The 8,642-nt window shown below is 36.9% G+C and overlaps 1 long non-coding RNA gene across 1 annotated transcript; it reads right to left on the bottom strand.

Annotated features, from left to right (window-relative positions):
- Nucleotides 1-987: 987 nt before the first annotated feature.
- Nucleotides 988-6,745, bottom strand: LOC129350482 (uncharacterized). The gene is made up of 3 exons (XR_008603896.1): nucleotides 6,405-6,745; nucleotides 5,620-5,778; nucleotides 988-3,143 (listed from the first exon to the last, which is right to left on the bottom strand). It is a non-coding gene; the product is annotated as an uncharacterized LOC129350482 (long non-coding RNA).
- Between the last annotated feature and the right edge of the window lie 1,897 nt (nucleotides 6,746-8,642).

The following is an 8,642-nucleotide window of genomic DNA, read 5'->3' as shown; positions in this document are numbered from 1 at the left end:
AGTTCGTTAATGTCATTTTTTATAACGCCATTTGTTTGTGCTCTTGGTCACAAATACACAACAGCACAGTCTCCTTTCAGTCATTAACTCTTTACCCAGGAGGGAAGTGATTATGGGCTTTCACTTTACTGCTTCAGATACATTTATCCTACAAGTCTCTTAGAGGAGCAGCTCTTAAATCTTTTGAAAGCAGTTTTTCAATAAAATACTGTATTTTGTTGCCATATAGGGCAACCAAGCAACTGTCTTTAATTCCACCAATACATTGTTCCTGCTGATACAGCTGTAATGTTTTGACTGCTTTTCTCTTTGTCAGTCTTTAAATAATTTTTAAAGAACTGTTTCAAGATAAGCAATGACATACACATTTTCTATATGAGTGCTAAATACATGCCCTATCAGGGGTTTGCTCTAATGTGAGTAATTTAGGTTCAGAGTTAATTTAACTTTTGAGGCTCTGTTGCTACACTTGTGGCTCTGCAGTTCAAAACTTTTGGATTCACCAATCAGAGTGGCAGCCAGTGTGAAAGAACATTTAATAACAGAATGCACAACAATTAACATAAAGAATACCAAGCAGCAGTCATCTACGTCACAAGCACTACCACAGCCTCGTCCTCCACCACCAGCGGCACCTTCCACAGGTATTCTTTTTCTCTTCTGAAAAGGGAATGACTGACATTTCTGGTGATGATGATGATGATCTTCAATATTTTTCAGTTCAACTGTGGAGCCTATTAGACGAAGACGCAAGTAGAGCCTGGCAAATGCAAAGCGCCACAGTGAATGCAATTGTAGAAAGAATGGCAGACCCACTGGCTTACTGGGCAACCCACAAAACCGTTTACCCAAACTTGTACAATGGAGCCAAACATTTGCTGTGTACCTCAGCCTCATCTGTGCCGTGTGAACAGGTTTTTTTTTTCTAAGGCTGGGGAGATAGTGAGTAAAAGAAAGAACTGCTTGAGTCCCAAGCAATGTTCCCTGTAATTTTTCATGAGTGTGAGCAAACACACAAACTCCCTGAGCGTCCCTTGGACCACTGTGAGCAACATCAGACGTGTGCACTGTGGTCACACCAGCATCGCATCCATTCAAGTTACATGGTTCATTAAAAGAATCAAATTACAGCATTTACATTTCTGTTAAAACACTTTGTCAACAGGAGCCAGTTGAAGGCTGCAGTGATTTTAGTGACACTACAATGTATAAGAGTGAAGTTACTGAATATTTGTCTCTCTTTACTGTTGCAGCGGTTTTGCAAATTGCAGACGGACCCTGTTCACTCCATAGACACCAATGTTATTCCTGTAGCTTGAAAGACAGCTACTTTTGATAAAACTGGGCTTGTAGCACATTGTCTGCCTTGCAACAATGGGAAAGAGGCACCGTTTATGTTTTGACAACCTATATCTAATGAGTTATTGATGCTGGAAGTCCGAATCTGTGAATATCTTTCCAACTTTACTGAACTTGGGGCCACTACCACCTAAGGAGTGATATATTTAATTTTGAAAAAAGCATTTAGCCATACTTACAGCTTTAAGTGCTTTATTAACACAGAACTAAACATTTTATATTGTTTTATTATCACAGGTTCTGTCTGAAAAGAGGTGGCATCATTTTAAACAGTGAAATCAAACTAAGAAAATGTAATGGCCAACCAGTGAGCAATACTGGATTCTGCAAAAACATAAACAACTTTAAAAAAAAAAAAAAAAAATCTAAATCTTAACACAGTTAATGTATTAACTTATTTTTGTGTGTATGCATGTATTTATTGATTTATTTAGTACTGTTAACATATCAGAGTTCTGAGTGAATTTTTCTTAAGATAGGCAAAGGCCATTTATTGATTACATATAGGCTGTTAAATGCTTATTAAAAACTAAAAAGCATTTAAAAAAAAAAACAACTTAGGCATTTATTGAGTCACTAAAATACTGTAGAGTACAGACCACATCAGCATGATTATAAGCATCCTCTGGTAAATTAACAACCAGATACTGATGTCTCTCACCATATGGACTTCAGGAGATGACTGGGGGATGATAAACTGTGACCTACTGGTTGGGTTCTCTCTGTTCTCATGTTTCTTACATGTTTGTCCCTGACAGCTGGGTCCTAATGTTTTTTGAGCAACACACCATACTATGACGTTTTTACAATGATGGTTCTACTATGGAACCAGTTTGACATGTTCAGGTGTTCTTTGTGTGAAAACTCAGAGATTTCAGGTATCAGAAGGTGGTTTTCAACTTTCTTTGTTAACTTTCTGCTTCAACTTTAAACTAAATTTCCTTCACTAACCCAGCCCTCTGGACTTCCAGGAAGCTGTGTTCCTATTGGCTGTCCAGGTGGCTGCTTGGTGTTATCAGGAACACCTGAGCAGCTTGGTGTTATCAGGAACACCTGAGCAGCTCAGTGTCTTCCTGCTTTATGTGGCTGCAAACATTTCCTCTGTTTCTCTTCACCAGTGAACCGGGTTTGGCTCCATTGCTTTAGTTTGTTATTTAGGCGTTGGCTTGCAGCTTCCAGCAGTAAAATCATCTTTAATGTGTTTCTTGGTGTGTTTTAGGGCTTTGTACTGGATAGTTGTCTTGGTAAATGTGGTTCTTTAGCCACAGTTAGCACATGGTGCTAATGTGTGCAGTGATTAGTGGATTTGGTACAGCTGAGTTGTGTCTTTATCTTGGCTGTAGTGAGTCTTTAGAGGTTTTTGGTCAGACACATTCTGTGTTCTTGTTTGAGAACCGATGTTGATTGTCCAGAAGGTAAGAGTTCCTGTCCTGATTCTCTGTTCTCAGAGGTTCTCTGGTAGGCTGCAGGAGACTTTAGCGTTTGGGTTGTGCTACTTTGGTTTTTGTACGGTTTCATTTGGACGACTATCTTGAGGCCCCTCCATGTGGTTTAGTGAGGTTTTCTGCAACAGTTCTACAAAGCAACCTGCAGCAGAAGAGCCTTTGAGAGTTTTTAGGAAGTTCTGGAGACCAGACTTTAGAGCAGCAGAAACATTTGTCAGTAGTTTGAGCAGGAGAAGGTGAGCTTCAGAGTAGAAATGAGAAGGAAACCTTCTTGACCCGTGTGGTGAGGTCCTGTACCAAGAGTTTGAGCAGGTTGTGAAGAGTCTGTAGTTCTTTGGTCTGAAAGCACAAGAAGAGTCGAATCATTAAAGGAGAAAACAGGAGATATTGTTGGTTCTTCTGTCGCTCTGCAGTTTCCTTAGACTGAATATCAAGTTTGTATTTTAAATGATTTCCCATGTGAGCCCAAGAAGACTTCAATAAACTCCCTCCATCCCCTGGACACAACATATTTTATTACCATGTTAAATGGTTTTTTTTTTTTTTTTTAATGTTTGTGAGTTTTAATCATCGTTTTTTCTCTTTGCTTGTTTAGTTTTGTCATCTGTGTAAAAGGTGCTAAACAAATAAAGTTGAATTGATAAACTGAATAATTGACTAACTCATGATTGTGACAACAGAAGTATTTTCATTGTGATTTAAGGGTTTATTTCATTTTTAAGGTTGGGGTTAAAATCTTGACAGAAAAAGAAGATTAAAGAAATAAACTACATAACAAAAAGCAATTAAATCAAAGAAAAAAAATAATACAATAAAACTTTTAAAAAGTTTTATTATTAAAAAGATTTAAGAAATTTAAGATGTAATTTTCTAATTAAACATTTAATTTTTTTATTAAATGTTTTGTCTTTTTAAAGGTTTAATAATCTAATTAAATGTTTTGCATTTTTTAAAATGTTTAATATTCTTTAATTTTATTTTTTAAATGTTTAATTATGGAAAATATTTTATCTGTAATTTTTAATATTTGTATTTTAATTTTTTTTATTTCATAATGACATGTATGTTGTTGAATTATCTAATTCAATATTTTGTCTGTTTAATAGAGTTAAACATTAAATACAATTAAATTATATGTACATATACCACCTTTTAATGTTTAGTTTTCTTTTTAAATGCTTCATTGTATTTTCTGTTTAATTCCTATTTGAAGTTTTATTGTCTTTAAGATGTAATTTTCTAATTAAACATTTAATTTTTTAATTAAATGTTTTGTCTTTTTAAGGGTTTAATAATCTGATTAAATGTTTTCCATTTTTAAAAATGTTTAACATTCTTCTTGTTGAATTGTATTTTTTAAATGTTTAATGATGGAAAATACTTTATCTGTAATTTCTAATATTTGTATTTTAAAAATTTTGTTTAATTTCATAATGACATGTATTGTATGTTGTTGAATGATCTCATTCAATATTTTGTCTGTTTAATAGAGTTAAACATTAAATTACATTAAATTACATTAAATTATATTAAACAGACAAAATATTGAATGAGATCATTCAACAACATACAATACATGTCATTATGAAATTAAACAAAATTTTTAAAATACAAATATTAGAAATTACAGATAAAGTATTTTCCATCATTAAACATTTAAAAAATACAATTCAACAAGAAGAATGTTAAACATTTTTAAAAATGCAAAACATTTAATCAGATTATTAAACCCTTAAAAAGACAAAACATGGGTGCCCATATAGCTCAACGGGTTAAGCGGGTGACCAATGTACAGGTGCTGGTCCCTGACGGAGCGTCCCGGGTTCGAGTCCCGCTAGTGGCCCTTTGCTGCAAGTCTTCCCCTGTTTCCTGTCTGTCTCTCACTACACCTCTCCAATAAAAAGACAAAACATTTAATTAAAAAATTAAATGTTTAATTAGAAAATTATATCTTAAAGACAATAAAAGTTCAAATAGGAATTACACAGAAAATACAATGAAGGATTTAAAAAGAAAATTAAACATTAAAAGGTGGTAAAACATTTAAAAGAAAAACCTTAAAGATTTAATCGAAACATTAACAGACTGTCTGAAGGTTCAAACTAACAGAGAACTACTCAAGAACTTTTAAGATTTCAGTCCTCAGACTGTGTGAAGGTTCAAACTAACAGAAGTACTCAGGAACTTAGAAGATATCAGTCCTTGGACTGTCTGGAAGTTCAATCTAACAGAGAACTACTGTGGGACTTAAAAAATTTCAGCCCTCAGACTGTTTGAAAGCTCAGGTCCTGAGGACTCGGGAGGTCTGGAGGCTTTGAAAGTCTTGGAACTGAGGGTTCAACCCTCCAGCACAAAGGCTAAAGTCCAACCTCCTGAGAAAAACGATCGAGTTGAGACTCAAGTTAAAAAAACTCGAAAATGGCAAAAAAATAGATAATAGATACGCAAAAAAAAACAAAAAAAACAAAAAGTATCTGAGTGAGTAGCTCAGGGGTAAGAAGAGAGATTACCAAGTGGAAGGTAGTAGGTTCAAGACCCACCACTGGCATTTTTCTTTGTCAGGATTTTGATAAAATTTAAGATTTGTTTAAGTTCTGGTCTTGAACCAGCGACCTGCAGCTCTACAGATAAACCCTTAACTCACTGAGCTACAGATCAGATGAAAAGAAGTAATTTCGTCGTCCCTTTGGCATCGTAGTTAAGAAAGTGACCACATGGGTGGAGCCAAGGCGGAGTCTGGGTAGAGAGTAGGCGGGGAGGTGGGTGGCAGCCTCCCCCCTCTACAGACCTGACCGTGAACACTGTCGACACCCACCTGAGGGAGACGCTGCCTAAGATCTCAAGGCTGCTTGGTCGTGGTCTTTCTGGCACGTACTCTTCCAAGATGAGCCGGGAAGTTTAACACTGATGGAATGACACCAGGTCTAAGCCGACAAACTTCCAATTCCTCCTCAACCCATAGTCTCTGGGAAACCTACATGGAGTAAGAAAAGTAGACAGAGAAGTAATTAAGTCTGTAGACAACATATTAAAAAGGAATCATGCTAATAAATTAAGTACAAATAACCGAATTCGCCAATATACTGGAGACCAGAGCTATTTAATTTGATAAGTATAACCTTGTTTAGTAACATTTCTATTATTTGAGAGCAGTCCTAAAGAACTGCCTGTAATCCCAATCATAAAATGGGTTTGGAGGAAGAACATAGATGGTAATCTGGATATACATGAGTTAGGCTTTATAACTACTATTGGTTGTATTGGTGGTAGTAATAGCAATGTGACTACTACTAGTAGTAGTGGTAGGACACTACTGCTGCTGATACTGGCACTGCTACTACAACTTGTAATACTATTACAAATGCTGATACTACTTCTACGACTCTGACAGCTGTTTATACTACTACTGCTGCTTGTACTTTCAGTATTACTACTACTGCTTGTACAACTATACTACAGCTACTATTAATCGTCTCGTATTTGCTTGTCACGCTGCTAGCTTGCATTAGTGTTTTGCTAGTGGCTAACTAGTTAGCTCTCATAGACTGGAAGCTCTCAACAAGATTTCATAATGAAAAAAGAGCCAAAAACTATTCTTACCTATGAAAAGTCATTCCAAGTTTCCTTGTCTCAATCGTACGACGTAGTGTGTAACTGTATGCAGCACAGTGAGCCAGCATACTTGTTTCCGTTTTCACGCCGTCTACATCAACGGAATGCACTGAAACTTTGCCCCCACTAGCTTAGCCTCGCTGTAGCCGCAGCTCAAAGGGGCGTGTCCTATCTACTCATTCATATCTATGAGAACAACAGTGGCTGCACATAAGGACGCCTGACGTTGATTAGCTGCGTAAATACCATTATATACAGTCTATGGTAAATACGTATGTGAATCGCATCATTGGCTGCAGCAGCCAGTCACCGGTAACTCACTGACTCACACTGAAAAATAGCACAGAATGAATTGTTACGTGTTTATTTTATTTACAATTTAGGTTGGATTTTTTTTTTGTGCGCGCAGATTTTCTGTGCGCGGAGACCGTGTCAGCAGTGCGCAATTGCGCACGCGCGCAGCTTAGAGGGAACAGTGGTCCCAAAACTGTTGATAAATTATTTCTCAATAAAAACTCATAACCAGTTACATAAGCTCTTTACTGACCTCTTTACCAATAAACCCCAAGACATACTTTGCCAAAATCCATAATAATCCATAAAATCTTTATTTGCACCAGCCCCATGTGAAAATGACATCAGTCTGTATTTGTAGAGCATCTCATGAATGTAGCAGCACCGTTTAAATGTTTCATAACACAGAATATAAGCAAAGAGTATATAGGGATACAGACAAACATGGGAAATAAGAAACGTGCTCTTCAATAGTTATTGTCATTATTATTACTAGTAATATTATTTTTGTGTCCACTACAACCCATACAATCATCTAGTGTAGTCAAACAGGAAGGTGTGCATGGCGAATCAAATCCAAAACAATCCATGAACCGACCACGTCTTGATTGCACTTCATATTATTGACCACTAGATGTCCTACTCGAGCACTGTGTGTCATTGAGGCCTCGAGTAATGAACCATGTTTTGAATGAAGTGTCGAAGCTTCAACAAAGCCTCGATCAGCCATCACAAGTTGACGAATAAAAACGAGACGAAATTCGGTTTACAAAATAAAAACTCTGCTGAAATGTCTCTTCATTTTCGTTGACCAAAACGAGACGAGACGAAATAACATTTAAATGTTTAGTCGCGTTTATTATTTTGCAGTATTTCTGTTCCCCAGGAAGTGACGTCGCACTGCGCTGACGCAGGCGACGTCACTTCCTCAATCTCCACTCGCGGCATTATTTAGATGCATCTGCGGTGGGATCATGGCAGGACACTGTTCCCCAGCTTTCGGGCAGCTGGGGAGAAAACGAAGAAGCGACATATGGACATACTTTGTTTACATACAAGTGGAAAACAAAACGGAATGTGTCGTGGAAAAAGACGGGGAGAAATGCGGCCACAAAATAACGGAGAAAAACATGACAAACCTAAAAAGGCATCTCAAGAGCTTCCATGGTGAAATCGAGGTAAGTTACGACATTAACGTTACTTTCTATTTTTGAAAGCTCATGCAAAGTCATGAGGCTGTGGTTAATATGTCACATTTTAACGTTAGCTTTAATGTTAGACGTTAGCCACTGGAGATGAAAACGACTGAGACAAACGTGTGTGACTAGCAGTGTGTGTGTGAGACCGAGAGAGAGACTAGCATGTGTGCGATTAGCGTGTGTATTTATTTGTGTACATAAGAGTGTAAACTGGGTTTCTCCAAAATATCTGCTAAATATAGTTTGTGAGAACTTGTTGTGTATCCACAACAACACATATATCTATTAGCTTTATCTGGGAGCTAATTTAGTCAATGCGTTTTGTTATTCACATAGCCATCACATTGAACTGAATTTGGCATCAACAACATGATTTTGAATACCATATTGAACACATTTAAACAAATGGCATTTGCATTAACATGCCTCCCTGCTTAGTTTATGACTACTTCTGTTTTGATTATGTAACTTTTTTCTTTGACGGATGGTCAAGTCACTCACTCAAAGGTTGATTTACCAAGATAAAAATCATGGCAAGAATTTATGCTACCTAATATTTACAACAGTTCCAGAGGCTGCATCCGTCCTGACATTGCATCTATTCCTGTGCTAGATTCAAGATAGATCATCAGTGAAGCAAGTCCCACCCAAGAAGAAGGACAAGCCAACTAGTGCTCAGGATTTCTTTGCCACAAGAAGGTACAGTGACAATTCCCCAGAGCAACAGACCAAA

The sequence above is a fragment of the Amphiprion ocellaris genome, chromosome 14 (assembly GCF_022539595.1).
Source record: "Amphiprion ocellaris isolate individual 3 ecotype Okinawa chromosome 14, ASM2253959v1, whole genome shotgun sequence".
Classification (NCBI taxonomy): Eukaryota; Metazoa; Chordata; class Actinopteri; family Pomacentridae; genus Amphiprion; species Amphiprion ocellaris.
Note: the sequence above shows the minus strand (reverse complement) of the source record. Positions and strands in the feature narration are given on the sequence as shown.